This window comes from Culex pipiens, chromosome 2 (genome assembly GCF_016801865.2).
Source record: "Culex pipiens pallens isolate TS chromosome 2, TS_CPP_V2, whole genome shotgun sequence".
Taxonomy (NCBI): domain Eukaryota; kingdom Metazoa; phylum Arthropoda; class Insecta; order Diptera; family Culicidae; genus Culex; species Culex pipiens.
In genome coordinates, this window is record NC_068938.1 from 166,581,819 (window position 1) to 166,607,893 (window position 26,075).

The 26,075-nt window shown below is 36.1% G+C and overlaps 1 protein-coding gene and 1 long non-coding RNA gene across 13 annotated transcripts in view; one reads left to right on the top strand and one right to left on the bottom strand.

The window, feature by feature from the left end:
- LOC120421728 (myosin-IIIb-like) overlaps window positions 1-26,075 on the top strand; it is a 330,131-nt gene that overhangs the window by 109,365 nt on the left and 194,691 nt on the right. Inside the window, exon 1 of one of the 12 annotated variants that reach the window (XM_052709032.1) lies at window positions 19,232-19,447. The exons of the other annotated variants lie outside the window; for them this stretch is intronic. The gene's annotated coding sequence lies outside the window, so the exon portion shown is untranslated. Of the gene's footprint in view, window positions 1-19,231; window positions 19,448-26,075 lie in introns of those variants that run through there. 12 annotated transcript variants of the gene reach the window in all.
- Window positions 8,200-10,111, bottom strand: LOC120427746 (uncharacterized). Its single transcript, XR_005606958.2, has 2 exons — window positions 8,946-10,111; window positions 8,200-8,888 (listed from the first exon to the last, which is right to left on the bottom strand). It is a non-coding gene; the product is annotated as an uncharacterized LOC120427746 (long non-coding RNA).

The window sequence follows — 26,075 nt, forward strand, 5'->3', positions numbered from 1 at the left end:
TTGTATGGAGCCTTGTATGGGTAAACCAATGACACAAAATGGCTTTTTTGGTCATAGGGAAGGCTCCTACTAAGTTTGAGCCAAATAAAAGATGCTGTTACATTCCAATTCCGGTTTTGGTGGAGGATTGCTCTGTAGTAAAGTATTACTTTTCATTACAAGTGCTGAAAAGTTCATCTGATTAACACTCAAATGAGTTCTGTCATGAACTTTTCAGCACTGTTTTTAGTGATGATAAGTAGGCCATTTCATCACTATAGAATGGCAGGGAAGAATTTTCAAAAATGAACTGCAAAAATTAAAATATATGTTTTGTAGAGCAAAAATTGCTCAACATGATATCCTGAACATGGGAAAATAATAATTAGGGCATAAGAATGATAAAAGTAATATGTTAGTTGACAATAGAACAAAAATAGTAGTTTATGCAACAAGTTGCAAAAAGAGAATTTTTTCAGCACGAGTCGTACATTTATCCAACGAGGTTCACCGAGTTGGATAAATACGAAGAGTGCTGAAAAAATCAAGTTTTGCAACGAGTTCCATACAAATTTTTTTGCAATTCCGAAAAACACCCATTGAGTAAAATTTTAAGTCAAATTTTCATGTATTTTATCAATAAATCGTTTAAATCAAAAAAAATGTTGAAAAGTGTTACTTTTCGAAACAAGTGCTGAAAAGTTCAACTTTTCAGCACCCATTTCAGTGCTGAAAAGTAGAACTTTTCAGCATTTATTTTGAAAAGTGTTGCTATTCGATTCTGTTATTTTTGGTACAGAAAAGTAGGCTATTTCGTCGTTCAAGAATGACAGGAAAAGTAAGTAGTTTCACGACGGAATTGCAAAAATATCATTATTACTTTTTACCATAATTTCATCATTTAGATTTGTGCTTAAACGATCCAATATATCCTAAAGCTGGGTGAGAAATTATGAAAAAGTATAGTCTGTCACATATCTGAAGGTACAAAGTCGAATCCCACCAGATTCCATTCGTTTTGTTCCATATTATATGTTAAATTTTTATAGCAAAATTTCAAGCGTTCCGAAAGAGATTTGAACCTTGAACCTGCTTATCGGGAAACGACTATCAAGTTTAAAGCCACGGAACCCTTGACGGAACCAGTCATTTAAAATAATATGTTTGAGGCATTTTTAGCAAAGTTACTTAAAACAGTGTTTAGAAACGAGAAAAAATTGCATGACAAAATGAAATTAGGAAAAGATCGATATTAATTTCTATGCAATAAATTATTCGATTCCAATTAAAATTGTCATCAGAAACTAACCTCAAGTGCAATTAGGTTTAAATTTAATCCATAACGATCCGCAATAATCCTAATCCCAGGATTTACAACTCCACTAATAACCCTTCATCCTTTTTCCTCACTTTTCACATCCCAACCCCCATCGGTCCACCCACCGCTGATAATTGAAAGTGACAGATATAGTTAATGTACTCGGGTTAAAATTAATGGACGCTCATTATGCTAATGGGGAGCTACTTTCTATTTCATTCGTCCAACGCTGGTTGCTTGTTGTTGGACCCAGCCACGTGCAAAAATAATAACAATAATGATGATTTTCCAGTGCCTGGATTTGCGATGCGTTTCCACCGTAAATATCCACGTGGCGAGGGGAAGGGTGGGGGGAGATATAGCAGATAGCCCAGTTACACACATTTTACGCAGCAAGCTCGCACGTAGAACCAAGCACCGATCGTAACTCAAACGAGCATAAAATTAGCATAATGAGAAAATGGAAATAATTTATCGATGCGGGTGCGATGGGTGGATGGGGTTTTGCGCGCGCTTTTTTTTGTACTAAAGGCTTAATCGCAATCACTTACACAGAGATTAACGCACGCACACGGGATTTTTTTGGGGTGGCATTGTTGAGGGAAATTCTGTTGGGTTTTAAGTTGGTTTTTTACTTTGGTTGGATTAAAATTATCACTGTATGGTAATGCTTTGATGATACCAGCCACGGTGCAAAACGATGATCTTCTTCAATTTGGAGGACTTTTAAAATTGATGAAATTTTAACCGAAATACAGCAGACAGACAGAACAGTTAAAGACAATGATTGTCTTAGAGTCCCAAACTGTAAAATCTGCACTCTGAAGTCAAAGATTGAACTGAAGGGCTGCAAAATTACAACTATCCGCAATTAAGATGTACCGTTGCTGACATCATTACACCAAGCAGCAGCTCATTTATATTGTACCTTAAGCTGTACCGTTCTGCAAGATCTCAAGACCCTTCACTAATCGACACACCGTTGATACGCATGGCAATGCAAATTGCAATTAATGCACACTTGAACGCATCATGTTGCATTCACCACAAACCGCTACCACCACCAAGTTAGATAACATGAGGCAGCTTACCTGGTGGAAACCACCAGAACACCTCCAAATGCGATAACAGCTCTGCGGAAAACGACATCAATTAGCTTTCCGCGATTTTCCCCCACCCCCACTTGCTTGCAACAACAACTTCCCACAGATTGACGACAAAGTGCAACGATCGGACGTACATCCACAACCACAACCGCGCGGTGGTGTACATTGTACGGCAATTAAACAAAGACCCAGCAACACTACTGTTACTCAGCGAGCAACATAGCTCACCCACTAAATCATCCGCTAAAAAACGGGTGGGTGCGATTTAACACGTGTTGCACACGTGGTGATGTTTTCAATTTCTGGAAATGTGGTATTTTTTCGTTCCTCTATTTGTAAAAAAAACTTTTTTTAGCGTTTGAAAGTTTTTTTCTTTGCGGTTTCAGTCATTTTTGGACTTTATCATAGACTAACGACGTCACGAGTTACTCGTTAAAAAAAAGTTTTCCGGAAATCGTGAATATCTTACCAAGAAAATGTAAATTTCGTGATTTACTCTGCACATTTTTTTTTAACTTCACGTTTTAGCTTAATTTATGTTAAAAAATGTAACAAAATTTTATTCTTTTTCAATGACCAAGAACTCATGCGCTTATTCAACCAATTTTAAAATTTCTGTTCAATTTGAGATAAAATATTTTACTGGAGCGGTCGTGGCTGAATGGTTACGATGTTCGCTTTATGAGCGAATGGTTCTGGGTTCGATACCCATCTGCTCCCAACGAGAAAGTTCTGGACTCATTGAATTTGGAATTAATGAAAAAACTGCAGCTCACGGCGGGGTTCGATCCCCTGTCCTTAGGATTGGCAAGCAAAATGCTTTCCACATTACCGTGGAGCATTAGTAGCTTTAGTAGGACTTAGACTGATATAGTTGAATCCAAGAAACGGACGAGAATAAAGTTGAATGCAAGTTGAATATCAGAACATACAAGAATGCATTGCATTGCATGCATGCAGGCGCATTTGAAATGAACCTACATTACCTCGCTATAAATAGCCTGGGCGACTGCTAGAATTCATCCAATAAGAGATGAGAAGAATTGAAAGCATTCCCATTAGAAATGAGAACACACGAAGAATTCGAACAACAATGCCAACGGTCGTTACCACTCGCCTAGGGTGGCTCCTCAGACCATTCACCTTCCTAAAAAACCGTCCAACTCCAAGCGAAACTTACTTGAGGATACCGTGGAGATTTTCCCTTAATACTCTTAAAAAAGTGGAGCATCAACACTTCCCGTCTTCCAATTCCCTTTCCTTGTCCCTGGTGCGCGGTGGAGATGGGAGCGGCCGGCAATGGACGGCTGCCATGGTGGTGAGAATCTAATTCAGGTGGAATTGGTTCTATTCCCAATTATCGATTCCTAGGCAACTTGGGCTTAGACAATCATCACATCACATGGCGAAAATCCAGTCTGCAATCCGCTAAAATCACCGTCTCCTAGCGAAGCGAAGCGAAGCGAATTTGAGATAAAATATTTTACTCGACATTATTTTCGTTATTTTGCTAATTGTTTTTAGCCTTCAATAATAGTTTTAATTTCTTGTTTTCTTTAATGACGAAAGGCTATAATATCTCTCGAAAAATGAACCGATTAATTATTCCTACTTGTCCTATTTTAAACTATACATATCGAATCAGAATCAAATTCTGAGCAATTGTATGTGCGTGTATGATTGTATGTGCGTCACTTGATTGTTTCGACTTTGACTGAACAAATTCGGTCCAGTTTCGGCTCTTATAGCTTGTTACTGAAAATTGAAAAGATTAGTTTAGTTTAGTCGGATAAATCTAAAAAATCCGGGCTTATGGCGAAAAAAAACATCTTGACTTTTGACTTCGACCTATTAGCATTAGCATTAGCATTTGGAGGACGCCCCACCACCGGAAGGCTCCACAACGCTTATCCCACTGTTTGATCTGGTTGTATTAGACCCTCATCCGGAACAATATTCCAACACGGGAGATACCATGTCTTCATCTTTTGATGAGTGTGTAATACTACCCAGGGCATAAGGGGGTCCAGGCCGGGTCCAAGCTATCCTCAGGGATATGAAGGATCGTTAGTAAACACCTATCTAAAGCGCGCAAGGACCCCTACGTCACCTTAGTGGTATAGATGTTTGTAGGGAGGTTTTGGACTCAATGTTAGTAGGAGAGGTAGAACCCTAGGATACACCTCGAAAGGCGTTGCGGGTTGGTTGTAACAGTATTCCTAATTCCAGTCTAGGCTCATCAAGTCGCCATGGCCTAGTGGTTAGCATTTTTGCTTACCAATCCAAAGGACGGGGGTTCGAACCCCGCCTCCAGTGACTTTGATTTTTCGTACATATTCAGCATTTCAAGTATTTCTATGTCCTTAACTTTCTCGATGGGAGCAGATGGGAATCGAACCCAGAACCATTCGCTTACAAAGCGAACACTGTAACCATTCAGCCACAGCTGCTCCTCGACTTTTGACTTCGACCTATTGTGGATATACTGGGAAACTACCTATTCAAAGCTTTTATTAAAAGTAGAGCGTCCAATTTCTGGGGGTTTATAAAAATTCTGGAATACGGGAGTTTTTCAACGAATTTCCCGGGACATCCGGTAAATTCCAGGGAAATTTTAACTTTATGGATATGGTTCAGATCATGATTCTGATCAATATTATTTGCAATAAAATTGTATAGGACAGCAACTCCTATGTTTTTGTCCCTCGCCATCGGTCAGAGTCGAGGGAAATAAACTTAAAAAATATATGTGTTTTTTGGCTTTAGTTGATGTTTTTCGGTGAGAAATGAAACAAAATTCTTCTTCGTTACGTTTCGGCTTACTTCTTGGTTTCGGCCATCTTCAGACACAAAAACTATTCCAGGCCAGGCTACTCCTGCTGGAGTGTCTGGATCGTGTCAGCTAACGTTAGCTGACACGATCCAGACACTCCAGCAGGAGTAGCCTGGCCTGGAATAGTTTTTGTGTCTGAAGATGGCCGAAACCAAGAAGTAAGCCGAAACGTAACGAAGAAGAATTTTGTTTCATTTCTCACCGAAAAACATCAACTAAAGCCAAAAAACAAAAATTCTCGGTGACCAAAACTATCAAACAAAAAATATATGTATATAAAAAAATATTTTTGGTATTTTTTAGCTTGCCAGCTAATACTCTTAGGGTGCCTTCCGTATGTCCGAAGTAGCCATTTTGCATTATCAGTGTGTCCATATAGTTTTGCTTGCAAATTTGGCAGCTGTCCATACAAAAATGGTATGTCAATCTGGATCTGGATCTGAGATATGGAATAAATCTTTGACCTGGTTTTGATTGATCTTTGAATATTTTTGACTTAATTTTTTTTGGTAAAATATAATTTGCAATCAAAAAGTACTTAAGTGAATTTTGATAAAGTGTACCGATTTCAAGTTTTAAAAATGTCCATGTATTTTTTTTAAGTGTAACCGTTTTTATTTTTTGGAAATAATGCCCATGTTTGCCCATTTAAAAAAAATAATCTAAATGCGGTCATGATATATTTTTGAACATTGTTCTCGAGAACTAATTGTCTGAATTTAAACAAAAAAAAATAAATGTTCTGCTCTTTTAAATGAAAAAAAAAAATTATAATCAAGAATAATTTTTGAAAGGCTAAAACATTTATATTTAACATTTTGAAATGTTGGGCTGGACTTTGAAATTTCGAAATATAGTTTAATTTAAAAGGGCATAAAATTTCATTCAATAACTTTGAAAATTGGACCGAATCGGATGATAAAAATCAAGTAAATCCAATTTTTCCATTTCTATCTTTGCTTGACCATATTTCAGCAATACAACCAAAGCCGTATTAAAAAATTTCAAAAAAGCAAAATGCGGGGAATTCTCACCGCTACGAAAATATTTGTCAAAACAATTGCAAACATGATAACTACCGTAAAACGGGGTGACTTTGATAGCCGGGGTGACTTTGATAGGTTTGCGATTTTTCCGCAAAATGAAGAGTACAATTAAAATACGTACGGAATTGTTTAGAATCATACTGAACGTGGTAGAGAAGTGTTCAAAGTACCTCAAGAAGAACATTTCATAAAATTTTGAAAAGTTTAAAAAGTTAGTTAACTATAGTTAAGAAAATGTTGATGAAAGTAATTATTTTAAACTTCTCAAAGTGTCATGATTTTCACAATGAACATGATTTTGAATCGGAAAACGGAATACGTTTTCGGATTCTTTGGACAATTTTCCACTTGGAGAAGGTAAAATAAGTTTGTAAATAATAAATAATTTGTGTTTTTGAAACACAATTTAAAAAAATCTTCAAATTTATAGGCAATTTCAGTTGAACAAATTTCATGTAAAATGTGAAAACTTGTGATTCGTGCTCCAAATTCAGTATAAAATGCAATATAAATCGATTATTTTATAAACAATACTAGTTTTAACAAATTTCAGGAAAATATCCGGCTTTTTAACTATTTTACTTAAAATTTATATGTATTTTGTTAAAAAGCATATAAACTTAGTTAACTAAATATAAACATTGATTTTTTTTCTTTATAACTATATCAGCTACTTTAGTGATGGTACATTTAACGTCCAAATAAAGTTTGAAAATCTTAAATATGATTTTAACAAGAAAAACTATGACTATCAAAGTCACCCCGGAATTAAAACTAAGAATTTTTAACGTAACTATTTTTCTAAACACTATTGAAAAAACTTTTTTTCCAAAATAGTGCATGGACTTTGTGTGGCCTATCCCAGTACATGTTTTAAAAATAATAATCTTGAGAAAAACCTTACCTGTTGGAAAATATTCCATAAACAAATTGAAATCCTATCAAAGTCACCCCGGTTTACGGTAATTCAAAATATTCAAAACTGCGACTTAAAAAAAAATACGTTAAAATGGCTGTAATTTGAAAATGGTGCATTTTATCAAAATATCGCTGTAGTACTTTTTAGAAGAAAATTTATTTTACATAAAAAAATTAAGTTAAATCTTTTGGACCTTTTTTTACACTTTTTTTTAATTTAAACTTGGATTTCAGGGATAATTTTAAACATCGTCGTTGTCGTTCTAACTTGTCACACGTGCATTGTGGGCCAAATTGAGTTAAGAACGCCATTTTGTGCAACTCTCAATGCCTGAAATTTGACCTTCACAGAAAATGTTATTTCCGAGGGGCGCGACAAAAGTAAAAAAAATAATAATTTAATTAATTAACTGCTGAAATTAATTAATTAACGAGATATTAACGTTTGTTTACGATCAAAACATCGCCACCTCTTTTTCCACCACATTGATATGACAGTTTGACATTGCGAGCTTTGTTGTTGTTGTGTTGGGTGCAATTTGTTTGTCGCCGAAAAGTCGGTCTTGCGGGAATGCTTTCTCCCGGTGGTGGTCCATCGTGAGATCACTCCGGTGGACATTCCGGCGGCGGAGACACTATATTCTTGCAATAGTTGGAGGCAGTGGCGGGGGCCGGCTCATCGGTCGCAAGAATAACTACAACCGAGTTGGTTGCTACAACAATCCCGACGGCGTTGGCAGTGGTGGACATCCGGATCAGCAGCAGCACCTGCAGCAGGAGTTGTTTGCCTAGGTGAGCGTTTGATTGCGGCAGGTGATTCTATCACTAACTTCGGTGAAACGTGTGCACAATCCGGCAGGTTTGCTCCTATTTTTATGTGTACATAATTACTCGTTTCAGGATCATTTGCCACCCAATGAGTTTCCGGAAAGTGGTAGTCGGCAAACCTTTAACGATGATGTTCCGCAGCAGCAACAGCACCACCAGCAACGGGTGGCAACTAGCATAATGGTTCTCGGGCGGTCCCAGAGTTTTCTTGATAACCGTCAGCCGAAAAATGACTCTAGCAGGAAACCCTGGCCAACGGGGGCGGATTTGCGGTGGATACAGGAACCGATGTGGGTGGGTAGACGCTGGAATGACTGCGACGGAAGAATCAGTCTACTCCCAAACTCGCCAACGCGCCGGACGATCGGAAAACGCCACGGTAGTTAAAGGTACTCAACGACCGCTCGAATATCGCATCAAGGTGACCAGAATATGGTGAATAAAATTGCTTTGAAATATAAACTAAGGTTTAAAATAACTTGTATTTATTTACAACAATGGTGTTTGCGTACGCTTCGTACTCCCCGGAGTGGTTCAGCCTGCCATCGTGGTGCTGCATCTTTTTCTGGTTCTGCTGGTAATTTTGCAGTTTTTGGGCTGCTGCTGACAGGGATTCTGACCCTGCTGCTTCTGTTGATGATAACGTTGGTGATTCAACACCGGATGATTTTGCTGAACCTCCTGAACCAGCCGCTGGTTAAAGTGTAACGGCGGCAACCATGTTAAACGGCGGAGAAAAGTTTACTGGAATCGTCAACGTCGGCTGGTTCGATATGCCGGGAAATCGTCCTTCAAACAGATACGCATCTAAGCCGGATTCGACAACGGAAAGTTTGGCGGAAGACCGATGAAGAAACCACCTACAATAAACATAAAATTAATCAACAATCTCCCATCATTCAAAATCCCCTCCTTACTTTTCTCCCCGCTGCTGCGAACTCTCCAAATGTTGCTGCTACATCGCCGGATGTGACGTCGGATGCTGCGGCCTCTGCGTTTCTGGCATGTTCGGCATCATCAACACGTTCAGTTCCAGCTGCAACCTCGCTTCCCTCTGTTTCAACCGGTCCAAATCCTCGTGCACTTTTCCCAGTCGTTCAGCGCGTCGAACTTCAAATCGTCCGGCATACTGCCGATGCCTTCGCCTCCGCAATCCTCCACTAGATGCGTTTCCAAGCAAAAGAATTGTGGCACCGACCTCGAATCGCAAGTTTTCATAAAATTTTTAAATTAAACTCGCGACCTTGCTCGCGACATATTTTCTTTCTAAAACTAAATCAAAACAAACTTGACAGTTCTGCCAGCGAAAGTGACACGAGGCAAATCAATGTTTTCAAAGCAGGTGTGGTGCTGTCAAATATCAAATGACACGAGAAATTTAATTCCTTAATATATTAAATGCAAAAATTAATTCATTAAGGCCAATGTCACGCCCCTCGGTTATTTCAATCCTGAGATTTTCAATAAAACCGAAAAAACTCTATGCATTGTTGTCACTTTATAGAAGTTTTAGAAGAAGTTTCAATCTTGTCTTGTTATCTTGACACATCCTAAAAATTGATGTAAGTGCGACAGTTGGCCAAAGGGATTTCAGGTCAGAACGCGTTTGACACACGTACATGCCCGAATTCAGTAAAAACTTGTAATTATAACTCGAAATTCTGGCCACCAAATTCAATCAAACTTCGAGACAATGCACAGAATGGTCAGTCTAACAAAAAGCGTTTGTTATTGTTTACATTGTGTGCACTACGTGGCAGTGCGTGGCCGAATGGTTACGCTGTCCGCTTTGTAAGCGGATGATTCTGGGTTCGATTCCCATCTGCTGCAACCTTCCATCGGATGAGGAAGTAAAATGTCGGTCCCGGCCTTGGTTGTTAGGCCGTTAAGTCATTCCAGGTGTTGGAGTCGTCTCCATGCCATAAGTACAAACAACCCACCAAACCAAGCCTACTCCGGTGGAATCGCTGGCGGCGGTTGGACTCGCAATCCAAAGGTCGTCAGTTCAAACACTGGGGTGGAAAGTTCCATGGAGTAAAAAGAGGTTTGGGTGCTCTCCCCATTCAAGCCTTCGGACTCCTAGGTTCGAGCAGAAACTTGCAATAGAGACCACAAAAGACCCGGGGGTCGTTAATGTGGATGGTTTGATTTTTTTTGTGTGAACTATTTTTTGTTTATTCAAGTACAAACATTAAAACGCGTTTTTCTCTGAAATTTAATAAGCGACGTGCGACAAGATAGCATGACAACGTCGACTAAATATCAAGGAAAAGGAAAAATTAACCACACAAGTAATCAATTCCAAATTCATTTTTACCTGCTTTTATTTTGATTGCAATGTAATTTAAATTATAATACGAAACATTCAAATTAAATCTTCCATATTCAAGGCGAATTGGAAATAAGCAGTTCGCACTAAAATTAACTTAACCAATGAGGCCAGCATCTAGTTCAGATTCTCCCGCCATGAAGAGAAGTAAAAAATTGGAAAAAAGGGCTAACGCTTGCCAGACCCTCAGACGCTGTCAATTGGCACACGGCTTGATGCGCGGAACTAACGAACCAGAACGCAAACTCCACGTTTAGTTTCGTTCAGAGACAAAATTGTGTCATTTGACTGTTGCACTAGAGACCCACTATTTCCTAGTGTCAATGAGGGGTACCTTTCACTGTTTATTTTACAGTTTTAGCCATCCCATCGCAGCGTTGATCTGCATGCGGGCTAGTCAGCCGAGCTGAATGGAGGTTCTTTGTTTGATTTGAATGGTTGAAAAGTGAAAACGAGAAAAAAACGGTACTTTTGCTGGGAAAGAACTTTCTGCGAACGGGTATGGAATGTTCTGTAGAAACTAGATCATTCGATATCTGGTTTCGTGTTTGCTTCTGTTATTTTGCTAGTAATATTGCGATCTGAAAAACAATACAATTGATTGTAATCGATAGTCGAGTCTATCTCTAGCGCAAATCAGCTACCATGAAGTCAAGGAATCTTTCCACGGATCTGTAAAGTTATGTAAAATCGAAAGCAAACGACTTCTACGTGATACTCTCTGCATTGAGTTTACTCACTCAACCGTTAACCGATTCTTCCAATTCACGATTAAGTAAATCAGCCAACATTTGCATCGAATTGTCTCTTTGTTCAATATGCAAACCATCACCCCTGCGCACACCTGTGTCTTGTTCGGCGATGGTCCTGGTTGAATGCAAAACTGTATCCTCATTGCTGTGTCTGTAATCAAACGAGCTCCCTCAACCGCGAAAAACACGCCAAGTACATCTTCTTCAAGTCGATTAGCCGATGTGTGAGAAGCGCGCCATCAATCGCTTGAAGAAAAGTAGCTCCACAACATAACCACATACGATATTACCCGCCATCACCATTTAGCAGTATAGTAGTAGCTCAGGTTGAAATCCATCACGTTCGATTTCCTGTGGCCCAAAACATGGCGCTTATGCTGCTGCTGCTGGCTTCCATGTCAAACACTGAACGACGGGCAGAAATTTGCATACCTTCATCGTCATCATTGGCCCACGCGCGAGAATTTTCCACTTTCACTTACGGGGTATTACTTGAATGAGTTGGCTCTTTTGTTTTTCCTCTACAACTCTGTCATGTTGCTGTCGCGGATTCGCTTGAGCGAGTTTTATGCTGGTGCTGGTGGACATAATCGAAGGGAAAATTTGCATGGGGCAAGGTGGGGTCAAGTTTTTGCCTAAGTCATTTTTTTGTCTGGCAAATTTTTAAAGTGAAAAAATATTTCTAAACTCTCTAAACTTTTTATTGAATTAACATTATTTTACCCTAATGTCTTTGAAAATAAATAAAAAAACATATTTGAACCGCCCTGACGTGGCAGGAACTTTCCTAATGACCTAACACAAATTATGTATAAAACTATTTTAAAATCCAACACAAGATTTTTGATTTGTCACCATGAAAATGATTGAAGTATCTGTTTAGGACAAAAAAAGGAATAAATATCACAGAATTTTAAAATTTGCAGCTTTCTCTACACTAAAATTGGTGTAACTTTTCGGAGACTTGATGTAATAGCATGTTTATTCTGCAAATTTATTCTGGATAATATTTGCTATAAATCCACGTAAACAGTTTTAATAAACACGAATAAAATTGATGTTTTCAGATGAATTTGAACAAAAAAATAGGAAAAAACATATTTTACAGTCATTGAAACTTCAAATAAAAAAAAAACAAACCATCCACATTAACGACCCCCTGGTCTTTTGTGGTCTCTATTGCAAGTTTCTGCTCGAACCTAGAAGTCCGAAGGCTTGAATGGGGAGAGCACCCAAACCTCTTTCTACTCCAAGGAACCCTCCACCCCAGTGTTTGAACTGACGACCTTTGGATTGCGAGTCCAACCGCCGCCAGCGATTCCACCAGAGTAGGCTTGGTTTGGTGTGTTGTTTGTACTTATGACATGGAGACGACTACACCTGGAATGACTTAACGGCCTAACAACAACCAAGGCCGGGACCGACATTTTACTTCCGCATCCGATGGAAGAATTATTGAAACTTACGACCGAGATAATCATTTTTCCATGATGAACACTGAAATAAATAAAAAGTACCGAGATCCTAAATTCTAGGAATTTTGGCTCCTTTCCTTATTTAGTAATTGGGTTTTTTGGATTACTTAATAGGAATTTGGTACTTTTTTTTTTTTATTTCAGTGTAGGATATTTAGGACATGTTTAGGGATTTCGAAATTGATGAAATAACAACAAAAATATCGTAATTTCAGCAATTTCTTTGAAACTTTCTCATGATTTTAGTTTAAATATATTGTATAAAAACTTCAAAAAGATATAAAATCAAATTTTCCTGATAGAAGATTTTGAAAACAGTTACCCTGACCTCCAACAAGCTCCAGAGTTAATTACCGAGGTTCATTAAAGTTTAATCTTTGGACAAGCCGATAAAACATCATTTCTATTTTTTTCATTATTTTTTTTTTTGAAAAATGCAAAAACGTGCTAAAAAATTTGGTGCTTCTGCCAAAATTTCGAATAACATGTTGGTTTTTAATTGAATAATCATCATAATTTAGAGGTCCAAACCCAAAAATGTCTTCCTTAAGGGGTTAAATACATGTAAATCGGCAAACATGTCAAGGGTTGGTATTGGCACACACTCAAACTTTTTTTAAATTTGTTTTCAGGACATTAACATAAACATTTTTAACTAATACCAACACAAATTTGAAGACATTTGGTTGCATCATTGCCGAGATATAGCTATTTGAAGTTAGCAGTTTCAAAACACTGCTTCGACCAAATCGGCTCAAAATTTTTGTGAAGGCTCATTAAACCAGTCCCGTGTGCAGAACGAAGGCCGATTTAAAAAAAAATATTTTAAAAACAGATAAAAATATTTTTGTGTTTTTCATATTAAAAATCGTCCGTTTTTGATTTTTGTATTTTTTTGAAAAGCAAAATTTCAAAATCGGGCTTAGTCATGCACACGGAATATGTCTTGAGAGTCTTCACCCCAAATTTCAGCCAATTTGGTTCATCCAATCTCGAGATATCGTGGCACCCGTAAACTGGGGTGACTTTGATAGCCCGGGGTGACATTGATAGAAATTTGATTTGGCCACTAATTTTGATACATCCAATGAAACAGTCACATTTTTGCATATATGTTCGATAATAAGCTATCCCTTAATGCTTACATACTCAAAATTCTCAAAAATGTTTAGATGTTAATTTGACGGGCATTTGAAAAACCTATCAAAGTCACCCGGGCTATCAAAGTCACCTCAGTTTACGGTAACTATTAAATTGCGATCCGCGGTCCGATTGTCTGCCTGTGTGGATCAATCAGACCGCGCACTGGACTCACAATCCAGAGGTCGCCGGTTCGAATCCCGAGGCGGACGCAAACAAATTCTAAGTGTCAATATAGGTATTCGGTGCCCTCTCCCCGTGCCCATACCTTCACACTTAGGAGACCCGGGAGGTGGAGTTTTGTCGCAAAAAGAACGATACACGCCTGTGGATCCGTTGACGAAACCGCAAGGTTTAAGAGGGCCACATTATAAGGTGTTACGTCGATTCCGTCCATTAAATTGCTAAATAAACATTTTTGGAGTGAATTTAACACAGTTAAAAAAAAATAGTTTCACAAGTGTTTAATTTGTTTCTGTGTTTTGTTATACTTCGAACATTTGTGCTATAACATCAATTTCATATTTATATAAGCCAGACTTTGATGATAGATTTACAACATTTGGTTAGATTTTTTCTAGAAATCTGTAAAGGCCTCTAAAGCTTCCAATACATTTAAAATTTAATGGGAATTCCCGAGAAATTTGTCGAAAAACTCCCGTTTCTATCGTTTTTTGTAACCCCGAGAAATTGTACTTTGATTTTAAAATTCTTTATTACAACAACAATTTAACAACAACTGACAAAAAAAACTATGCTCCATGGTTATCTTGCAAGTTACGACTTCTACTACATTGCATCTCTTGTAGCAACAAGTTCGCTAACGCCTCAACTGACGCAAAAGTCTCACAATTTCGGTAACTGATTACCACATTTTCCGGATGATGACGTATGAAACTCATACAACACACGTGGGAAATAACCAAACATCGTCTTCGTCACGTGTAACTTTTCTCCCTCTAGTAGTTAGACCCACCAGATGTGTCACCACACTAAAAGTAACGGCCTTTTCACCTGTTTGCTCGCGCCTTCTCTCACCACGGTCACGGTTGGCTGATTTTGGAGCTTGAAGAGTTGGGTGTTTCGAAAGACAACATTTTCACCTTCTGCAGCCTCCGGAAAACCCCTGAATGTATACTCTTCGCTCAGCGGGTTGCATCACTTCAGGGGGTTTTCAAGCAAAACTATTTTTCTTTTCTCATGTAATTAAATCACACCCGGTCAGGTCGTTGACAGCGCTAGTCAAATTTAACGGCCAACACCTTCTTAATTGGCCCCGATGACAATTTGGGTTTAGTATAGCCAAGTAGCGGGGGTCCACTCACCTAGTCACCTTGATTACACAAGCCGTAAACATAGTTAGGCGGGGGGACGACCCCAAAAGTGATGTTACCAAGAAGAGTCACGTAAATCTTTAAAAAATTGCAACACCCCTAAAATGTTGGGCAGATTTTACGTGACCAAACAGGGCCGCGTGCAAATAATCTGTTTCGATACAAATTCACAGCTTTTTTGGCGGAAAGTTCGCGTGTGTCGGTTACACACGTGGCCACTTGCAGGAAACACCAGTTGCGCTGAAATGCGATTTCTAGGTGCGGTTTGATAAGCTCCATGGGAAAGTGAGCCAATCGGGCGGGGGCTTTCCGTTTGTAAACAAGCTGCCTGCCTGGTTAAGGATGGCACCCGAGGGTTGTGACTTCGTAATGGGGGGAATAGTGTTTTAACTTAACGAGTTGGTTGCGTTTTAAAGTTTGACCGATTTATTCGGCGATAATTTGTTTTGAACGATTGCATTAGCTCTGAGTAGTTATTAAAGTATTGCTTTTATTAATAACTACTGAAGGCTTCAGATATTCAAATAATGTTGTTTTGCTGATAAATGATAAATTTAAGCAGATGCAAATATTTTTTGAAGTTTATGTCCCTCGACTCTAATAAAAGGTTAAGGAAGGACAAAAAATAATGAAATTAAAAGTTGAGGTTTCAACAAAAAGTGTTGTAAAATGCATTATACAACAGTTCAGTTGTTTTTCAATCATTTTTTCAAAATAAAAGCATTTTTTTCGTAAAAACAATGTACTTCTGAATTTTACAAATATTCAATTTCTTTGTATTTAATAAAGTATACAATCAATTTTGTTCACGTTTAATTTTTGCGCCCTGCATTTCTGAAAAAATAAAGAGAAGACAATAACTTGAATCAAATTTAACATTGGCCTAAGTAATTTTTGACGAATAAATACAAGCGCTTTTTTTAATATCCTCTGGGAAAAAAATATGTCGTTTTGAAAGCCATTTGTAAAATTCTTTTGCAAAAAGAATGTTAGTTTTTGGTTTCGTTCTAATTTCAAGTCAATCAATAAATTATAACGTTATCATTGAAAAAAAAAAACAACATCAAATTCAAAATAATCTTCTTTAAAATTAATCCGTTTAAAACTTTTTATAGTTCAAAAAAAGGAGGCAAAAAAATATTCCTATACTACAATGTGCAAAGAGACAGTACTTTTTTTTAAAGTTCAAACTCATTTGAACCATTGAATTATTTTTTTCTTATTAATAAAAATCAGAACAAATAAGTGTCTTAAATTTGAAATTTTTGTATTTAAAGTTTATTTACTTACTTTTTTTATATGACTAGGAAAACTTGAAAATATATTGTGCATGTCTTTGGTAATGTTTGAGAAAAGAAAAGCATTGAGAACAGAGAAAATGACATCCACGAATTTTAAAACTTTTTATAAGTTTAAAATTTGGAGCCATGCATATTTTTTCAAATATTTGTTTTATTTGCGTGATGAATAGGGACAGAATTTTACAGCATATAGTAAGGAATATATTAGAATATATTTGAAGAACATTAAGCAGATTGGTACACAAAAATTTCCAAAATTTTCATAATTTCATTCGGGTAAACCGGGACAAAATATCAAAAAATGCCGGGTTTCAGGATTTCCCGGTTATGGAAAAATCCGGGAATTTTGTCCAGGGAAATCCCGGGATGGACGCGCTAGGTATATGGAACTTTTTTTCTGAAAAAAACACTTTCCCAAAATCCCAATTTTAATTTTTGAAATTTTTTGATATGTTTTAGAAAAAAACCCAACTTATGATGCAAATTCGATAGTTTCTTGACACATTTTTTTATAAAGTGATTGTCCATCCCAGAAAATATTTTTATTCGAAAAGTTCCAATTAATTTTCCATCAAAATCGCCTAAAGACATTGTTGATTGGTCCCCTGGTTGCTGAAATACGGCGATTAAACAAAATAAAAACAAGAAAATCGAAGTTTTTTAAGTTTCATCCAAACATTCCCAAATTTTCTAATGCCAATACCTCAGCAACTAATGGTCCAATTTTTAATGTTGAAAAATGAAACATAAGTGAAATTTTATGATCTTTTCGAAATTCACATCATAATCAATTTACATATTGAAATGGACAAACAATCAATACTACGCCCATTTAAAATGTAAGTCTTGTTTCTAACATTTTGAAAACATGTTTTTTTCCAAAAAGATCATGAACTAATAGTTGTTGAGATGTCAGCATTAAAAAATGTGGGAATGTTTGGAAGAAAGTAATTAAAAAATCAGGTCAAAAAGCCCAAAAAGATGATTTGAATTTATGTAGATTTTTTTTTGGATTCTGATAAACTTTACTAGGTAATATTTGAAAAAATGTTATGGGATTTTCAATATATTTTAAAATTTTGCGATATTATGACAATTCAATTTAGTTTTTTGTAAGTTGCGCCTTTTTAAATTTATATATCATTACAAATGACTATCATGATTTGTTTTAGGACCTTTTCTAACCCTAATTTTTTGTAAGTCACACTGCACAGTGGTCCAGAACGCAAAATTAAGGAGCTTCGGTATCTTCAGAAGTGTTGTTGTAAATGGAAATGGGCAACTTTTGGTTTGGTTTAAAATTAGGGTGGTTCAAGATTAGGGTGATTTTAAAAATTTAACTTTTCAGGAATATTTTTGGGATTTTTTTCGTCTTATAAAAAGTTGTTTAGCTCACCAATCCAAGCAACTTTGTCGAAAACACCAAAATTTTATCTCGTAATCTACGCCTTCTATGACCAAATTTATAGAAAGTATCTGAACAAACCTTCAAAAATCAGTATTTTGAACGTGGCAATTCAGGGTTAAGTTTTTGAGAAAAGTGATATTGATAGCACTTTTAGAGCTCTAAAAAACGAGCATTTTTATTTTTTGACATGTCAATTTGGACTTAAGGGTCAAAAGTTACAGCCATTTTAAGGTAAAAAAGATGCAAATTTAAAACTTAAATATCTCGAAAAGGCGCAAATTTCAAGCACCAGGTTGCATTCGAAAGAGGAGATCTAGCACTACAATAGCTGAAAAAATCCTAGGGGTATTTTTCTTTAAACTCGAGATATCTTCATTTGAAAATGTCTAATTTTCAAGGGAGAACCTTATGGGACCACCCTAACGAAATCCGAAAATTATTCAACTATATGTTTTACCATGTAATTTTGCCCGCTGAATCTGAATCTACCCTCAGAATTGAGCCAAAGCATCAAAAAATAAATTTTTGGTCATATTTTAGGTTTTCTGTGTAAAATTGTCATAAAACTCAAAATATTAAAAATCGATTTTTGACACTTTGCCTCGATTCTGAGGGCAGAGTCAGATTCAGCGGGCAAAATTACATCGAAAAACATATAGCTAGATAATTTTCGGATTTCGTTAGGGTGGTGCTATACACTTTTCCCTTTTTCACGGCAAACACATGGACGTTTCAATTAAATGCTCATTCAAATGAAGTTCAGAAAATACATGAAACTCGATGCAGAACTCGAAAAAAATAACGTTAACGTTATTTATGGATGTTGCTTTATTTTGTATTTAAATTTGTGATTTTCTCAACAAGTCTTGTCAGCAGGAATGGTTTTAGTTGGAATCGGTTTGACCAATCATTTTTTAACTTTTATTCAGCAGCAATGATTCTCACAACTCTGCTTACAAAATTCTGAGAAAACCCATTGTTTTAATTATTTTTAGCTTGTGTTATTACAGTTTTTCTAATTTCATTTTGAAGGGTTTTCTAACCACGTTTGAAACATGCTATATTTTCAATATTTGCAGAATAATTCAAAATGAAAATTCCTTTAAACTATTTCAATTATGAAACTTCAAATAGACTTTAAATATTGTATTCACAAGACATTCAAATGTTTTGCTAATTCCCACTTCATATCCCACCACCAAAGTCCCAATTCGCAATCGATTAGTCCGCTCAAGCTCGACAACGGAACCAAAACGTGTGTCCTCCAGCCGTGTTTACATGTGTCAATCGCATTCTCGGGACAGTACATACTTGAACTACCATCAATCGGGGAGTCCCCGTGCGAAAATCGATAGTTTGGTTAATTCCTAAACTCGGTCGAAACGTGCTCCACGTTGCCTCTGACTGATCCTATTAGCTGGTATGTCCAGCTCGTCCAGCCCACTAGAATCGAACCTTCAACAGGCAGAATCAGTCTCGTTCCGGCGGTGTTTCCCTAGGGTAGTTCCGAGGAGCTTCCTTTGAAGAGTTGACGGGGCTGACACAGTTAGATCCCTCGTTGAGTTGAGTGCAACAGTTGACTTTTGCGGGTTACCCGGAGTGGAACCGGTGGTCAATGGTCCCCCAAGTGGCGGGTTGCTCCGTAATTAAAGTGACCAGTTAGTGGGTAGTTTAGTTGAAGTGAGTATCGTTGATGTTTCCTTTGGGAACTTGGTTGATTGCACGGAGATAAATCTTGACATCATTTTCGCAATGTTATTTTCACGAATTCAAGTTATTCCATCAAATTTAGAAAAACAAATAATACTAATTTCTCTCCGTGCCCCCAACCAAATCAACAGTCGAGTGTGTGTCTAATGTGGTCAATCTCTCTTCTCCAAACATTCACAGGAACATGGCCTACAATGGACTATCCCAGCACGTGGACTTTGTCCGGCTGCCCAACCCGGGCGAGCGGTTCGAGCTGCTGGACCTGATTGGCGAGGGCACCTACGGCGAGGTGTACAGCGCCAAGGACAAGCACAACGGCCGCAAGTTTGCCGTCAAGGTGAGTGTTTTAGACGACTGGGGTTAAGATCAGTAGCTGACAAGGTGGATGACACTAGAGAGACGGATTTGATTGAAACGGGGTTTGGATAGTGGAGAAATCGAACAGCGTTTTTCAATTTAAGTTGGAAAGTGAATAGAGATTGGCATTTCGAGTGGGACTTGTATCGTATCATACGGGTTATATGTAAACGGTACCGTTTCAATTTCACTGCAATAAATCGTCGATGAATAATGTTCCAATTGAATGTTAATCCAGATAAATTGGAAAAGCAGAGTCATATTGTGAAATTTTACGAAATCTTGAAATTACTCAATTGTCTTAAAACAATAATTCTAAATTGTTCGTCAACTGATTTCATTTTTCGGCTCACTTCTTTTTATTTCTGTTTACAATTTGGCAGAAAAAAATGGTATTTCACCATTATCTGAAGAAGAGTACACACACAATACAATGTATCAAAATTCGCTAAACATTCCCACGACTCACTGCAATCGAAATGGACATGGTTCCTCCCCTTTTGTTGGTTGGTTGAATCGCTAAGTCTTGTAGGGCTTCAGGGCACACGTGATAGGAATTTGTGTCCAACTTCAACCTCGACCAGCGTGGACACGTTGATGAACACACCAAAACAGCAAAGGAAATTGGCAGCTTGCAAATCGGAAATCGTGAAACATCGTTTCCGAAGGGTGGAACGTAGCAATGTTTAAGATATTTTTCTACCAGCTGTTTTTTTTTTTTTTGCTTCTGTACAAGCAGATTTTTTAAATTTGCGATGAAGCAGAAAGCGTTGCGAAACAAAATTAGAATCCCCCAACCAAACGCCACTTTGAAGTACCCTTTGTATGATGATCAGACCCGACTCTGGCAGGGTTAAAAAAAACCACCCACAATCCGACATGATGTAGGAATGGAGAGTTTGGCATGAGTTGAAAAAAAAACAGTTTAAACTGTGCTCCTCCCACAACACACTCAACGAAACAAACGACTTCTGGAATTGTTTCAGCTTGTTATCTTTTTATGGACCAGCAACTGTCGGTGTCTGCCATTTTTATATAATTACAATTAAATAATTTGCCCCTAACAATTGGTTTACGATGGGGGAGGCGAGCTATTTTCCGGCATTTTATCTATCTCTTGAATGGACAAACAACGCAGCAGATCAGACCAAGATTTGCACGCACTCGAGGTTGCGTACGCAAATGAAGAGAGATATTTAAATGAATCAACCCTTCTTTGATGGCTGAAGTGTGTCTGTTGGAAGACGCAGCCGATGGTGTTTCCCACACGTATTAAATTGCGGCTATTGAAATATGTTTGCAGCTTTGATTCTTGGTCTGGTATCTGTTGGTCATTAAATTTGAATTTAAGTCGCAATTGATTGAGTAATTTTCATTTCAAACGTTGTTTTGAACTAAAGTTATGAAATATGTTCGAAGGGATTCAATTTTGAAAATATGTAACAAGAAAAAAAAATATCATTGTTAAAATTTTGTGAACCATTTTAAGATATTTCAAGATTTAAATTTTTTCTGATTTTTTCTTAGCTCACTATAATTTCAAAAATGTTAATATGATTTTTATATTAAAGATGAGCCTAAAATGAAAACCTCAAAACATTTTCAAATACTTTTGACAATTTAAAACTAGGAGAAGTAAAAAATCGTTTTTTACTAGTAATTTTTTGTGTTTTTGGAACACACTTGTTTAATAAATCAAATTTTTAGGCATTTTCAGTACAAAAAATTTCATATAAAATATGACAAATTTGGAATCATGCTTCGACTTTATTTTTTTTAAAAATCAATTCATATTGACGAAATTAGGTTTAAAGAATTTTAGACAAAATTCTAACTTAATATAAATTTTTCCTAAAACATAAATTTATTTTTTTATAAGTTTATGAACTTTGCTAACTTTAACATTATTATTTTTCTCTTAAAACTATAGCAGCAACCTTATAAATGTCACTTGTCACCACAGAATTCAAGATAAGAACATCCAACGCATCAATGTTATAAAACACGATTGAAATAAACTGTTTTCTTAAAATAGTCCATGGAGCTTGAGTGGCTTAGTACATGTTTCAAAAATAATTAGCTTGAGACATCCCTTACCAATTTGAAATTATTATACAAATAAATTCATAACCTTTCAATGTTACCCCGGATTATGGTTCTACTCTGCTATATCCTGTTACTCAAGCTTTTCCTGAATAAATAAATATTTTGATAATATGGTATGTTTCAAAGTATAACTTCTAAAAAAAATATAAAATAACGTAAGTACTCAAATTTGCAATATGGGTTTCATACGAAGCTTCTTCACTGTTCCAGTATTTTTGGATTTAAATGCTCTTGTTTTCACAAAATAACGTATTTTTTCAAAAATACTCAAATTTTCTCAAAATACAGTCTAAACTCGATTATCCGAAGCCTCGATTATCCGAAGTTTCGATTATCCGAAGTTCGAGTATCCTAAGGATTGTATTGGACTTCGGATAATCGAATCATGACAAAAAAAAAAGTTTCATATCATTATATTTTCTTACTTTTAACATAAAATTCGAGTTCTGCGACCCTATTTTAGTCAGTTTTGAATAGTTGACTGCTTATTAAATTACAAATTAGATTTTTTTCAATATTTTATCACCGCCATGATGGATTTTAAAATTATAAATCACTTTAGCGCAGTTTAGAATTCATACTTAAACTCGACAAATAAAAATAAGGTAAATAAACATATTTTTTTTCGTGATTCTATTATCCGAAGTGAAATTTTTCCGAGGTCTCCGGATAATCTCTGGATTGTACCGTATTTATTCGAAAATACAAAAAAAACATCATTTGTTACATGGGTATAAAACGAAGCGAAATTTGGTATGCATATTCACTGTTTTAGATTTTTTCGGTTGAAATTCTGAAAATTCAAAAAAATAACATATTTTTTATAAAGTATTCAAAGTTTCTATATATGGGTATCAAACGATTTGAAATTTTGTATTATTTGAAAGTACTTCAATTTTGATATTTTGTCGCATGGCGAAGCGAAGCGAAATTTGGTATGATTTTTTTACTTTTATTAGAGTTTTTTTGGTTAAATAGTAAAATCTTCTCAAAATCATTTTTATTCGAAAGTACTTAAATTAGTATAACTTGTATTATATGTAAAAATACGGTGTTTTGTGAAAATCTGAGTAAATCTGAAAATGCATTCAAAATTCACATTGTTTGATACCAATATATTTATTTTAAATTTGAGTACCTTAAAAATATACGGTATTTTGTGAAAACTTAAGAATTTAGCAAAACAAATCTAGTAGAAGTAAAAAAGGAACCAAATTTTGCTTCGTTTGATACCCACGCAGCAAATTTTGAAAATTTGAGTACTTTAAAAAAATACGGTATTTTGTGAAAATTTTAGTATTTCATGAAAAAAACTATAAAGCAGGGAAAATGCATGCAAAATTTCAAAGCGTTTTATACCCAGATAGCTAATTATGAAAATTTGAGTACTTTTAAAAAATACGGTATTTTGTGAAAATTTTAGTATTTCATTAAAAAAAACTAAAACATTGAAAATGCAAACCGATAGAATTACCGTTATCGTCACGACGATAACGATATCCACTATCGTTATCGTTAGACGATAATATTATCGACGATAATTCTATCGATTAACAACCTTAAAAAATACTTATTTCGGTATTTTCTCATCATGAATAACTTTTTGAAAGGGCTAAAAATATTTCCCATTTTTGCAAAATGACACAAAGGTACTTTCTGACTGTAGATTTCATTTCACCTAAAACATTAATGCAATATTTTGTTAAATCTCTTTAATGATTTTTATTAAATCACTATTTTTTCTTTAAATTTAAATTTGGCCTTTTTGGGAGTTTTTAAAAAATTCTTAAAACTTATAAAATATATATTTTTGGATCACATTTTTTAGTGACAAAAAGTGGTTTTAATAATCAGCATAAAAAAATTACCTGTATCATTTTTTTCTGTGTAGTCCTTTTCCATACCTACAATTTTTACAAACAATGTTTGTAGGAACAGCAAATTGTTTGGAGAATGATATGAATAGGGGAAGGTGGGGCAAGACGGCCGTAATTTTTACAATTTTGATTATTTCCAGTATGAGGAATTGCAATTAGCTGATTCTACTACCACATAACCGCCAAAACGACGTAAACGCCACGGGGCATAAGATTGAATGATTTTTTTTCAAAACCTTAGTTTCCTTATAATTTTTAGAAAGTACAAAATAAGGCTTAGGGTTCGTTTTAAGGCTCATTTTATCAAAATGAAATTTTTCCTAGATCAGTAGTGTTCCTATCAATGACTTGCACCTACTATAAAGTATGATTTAACTTTTGGTTATTTTTGTTGAGAGCTTTTAAAAAATCTTGTTCAGCTGGGGCAAGTGTATCATATGGATTTTAAGCATGGAAAAAATTACGAATTGCTGTTACAACATATTTTATTGGGAAATAAATACATAAAAGTACTTAAAAACTGATGACAATTGTTAAAAAAATTGTCCATGCAAAATATAGTGATAATATGAAAATTTACACGGAAAGGGGATCCAAACGCGATAAAATCCGCTAAAACTAGCGAAAAAAGTCGCTAATTTCTCAGCCTGCAGAAAAAATACCTGGAATCGCTAAATTTTTTCGCTGGTTTGAAAGTCAGTCAAATTTGAGCGATTCAGTGAAAACATTTACTGGTTTAGTGAAAATTTTCGCTGCTTGGGGGATCGGTTTCGCTAGAATCAGCGATTATTTTTGCTGGTTCAGGAGAAGCTTCCAGATTCCAAAATCAACCAGGAGATTCTTCTGCTGGTTTCGGGAGACAATGCGCTGGTCCAGTAGGTTTTTTCGCTGGTCCAGCGGTTTCTGGCACTGAATCAGCGTTTTGTTTCGCTGACGTCTGTTTTTTTTCTGGAGGCAGTAGTTCGTGTCAAAATAAACCAGAAGATTGTTCTGCTGGTTTTTGGAGAAACTGTTTGCATTGGACTAGCGTTTTTTTTTTCGCAGATTTCGTAACGTAAACATTACAAATTAACAGTACTGGAAGCTGTGGCAAACGAAAACACAATAAATATTTGGAGAGTCGGATAGTTCTAGAAGTTATAGTAATATTTCTCAATTGGTGAAATCTGTTTGTTTTGACATGTTAAATTCCCCCTTCACATCATGGTATTTGTTTACTTACGCGTTGGATATGTTGATTTGATAAACCAGCACATTAAATTTCAATTGAGTGGTCGATTTCACTGCACTCTTCCACTTTACTACACAAATTTTGCTTTTTATTTTCACTTAGTTTCAAAAGCTTGTTGAGTCTCATCAATCAACTCTGAGATGAGAATGACAACTGTCACTCCTGCAGCTACCCCTTACAGTAGAATTTATGCCAAAGTAGTAGAGAACTTCGCTGTAAACAGCGAAAATTTTCGCTAGATTTTCTGCTGTCAAATATGTTTACCAGTAATTAGCGAAAACCAACCAGCAGAACTATGTTGCTGGATTTGATTTTGCTCAGCCGCTGGTTTCAGTGAAAAATTTCGCTATTTTAGTGAAATTTTTCGCAAATATCAGTAAAATCAAACCGGGAAAATCATTCTGCTGATTTGGCGATGCACACTAAAAATTTTGGAATATTACATTTGATGTAATCGTTAATCAAACCTATTATTTAATCGTGTAATCGTATTTTTGATGTAATATTATGATTGTTCTGACGTAAATCAACGAAATTCGCATTGATGCATGCGAGATCTAACATTACATCATAGATGACCTAATTGTACGTTTAATTTAATGCACATATTTGGAGCATCAGATTTGATGTAATTTTACATCAAATCAAACCCGATTGTACACATTTTAACCGTTACACAATTGCCAGTTTGCTAGCGTGATGAAACGTCAAAACGACCGCCATGTTCGACGTCGCAAAAAAGCTGTGGCAAAAACGTTTTTCGTAAAGATTTTGCTCAGGATCTTTCACCAGAATCTCCTACCAGGAGCCATGAAATCTCAGAAATCGGTAAGTTTGATCTTTTTGAAGTGCAGTTATTTTATGATTGAGACAGTTCACAACAAATTTTGCATTTTTTTTTACATTCGTTTCTGTTTAGATTTTTGAAGTCCTGAAACTCCCTTCAAAATATGGTTCCAGCCACGATGAGCAAAGAAAGCTGTTCCGGCGGGCCGCTGTAGTGCTGAAACTGACCGAACTCTTCCTG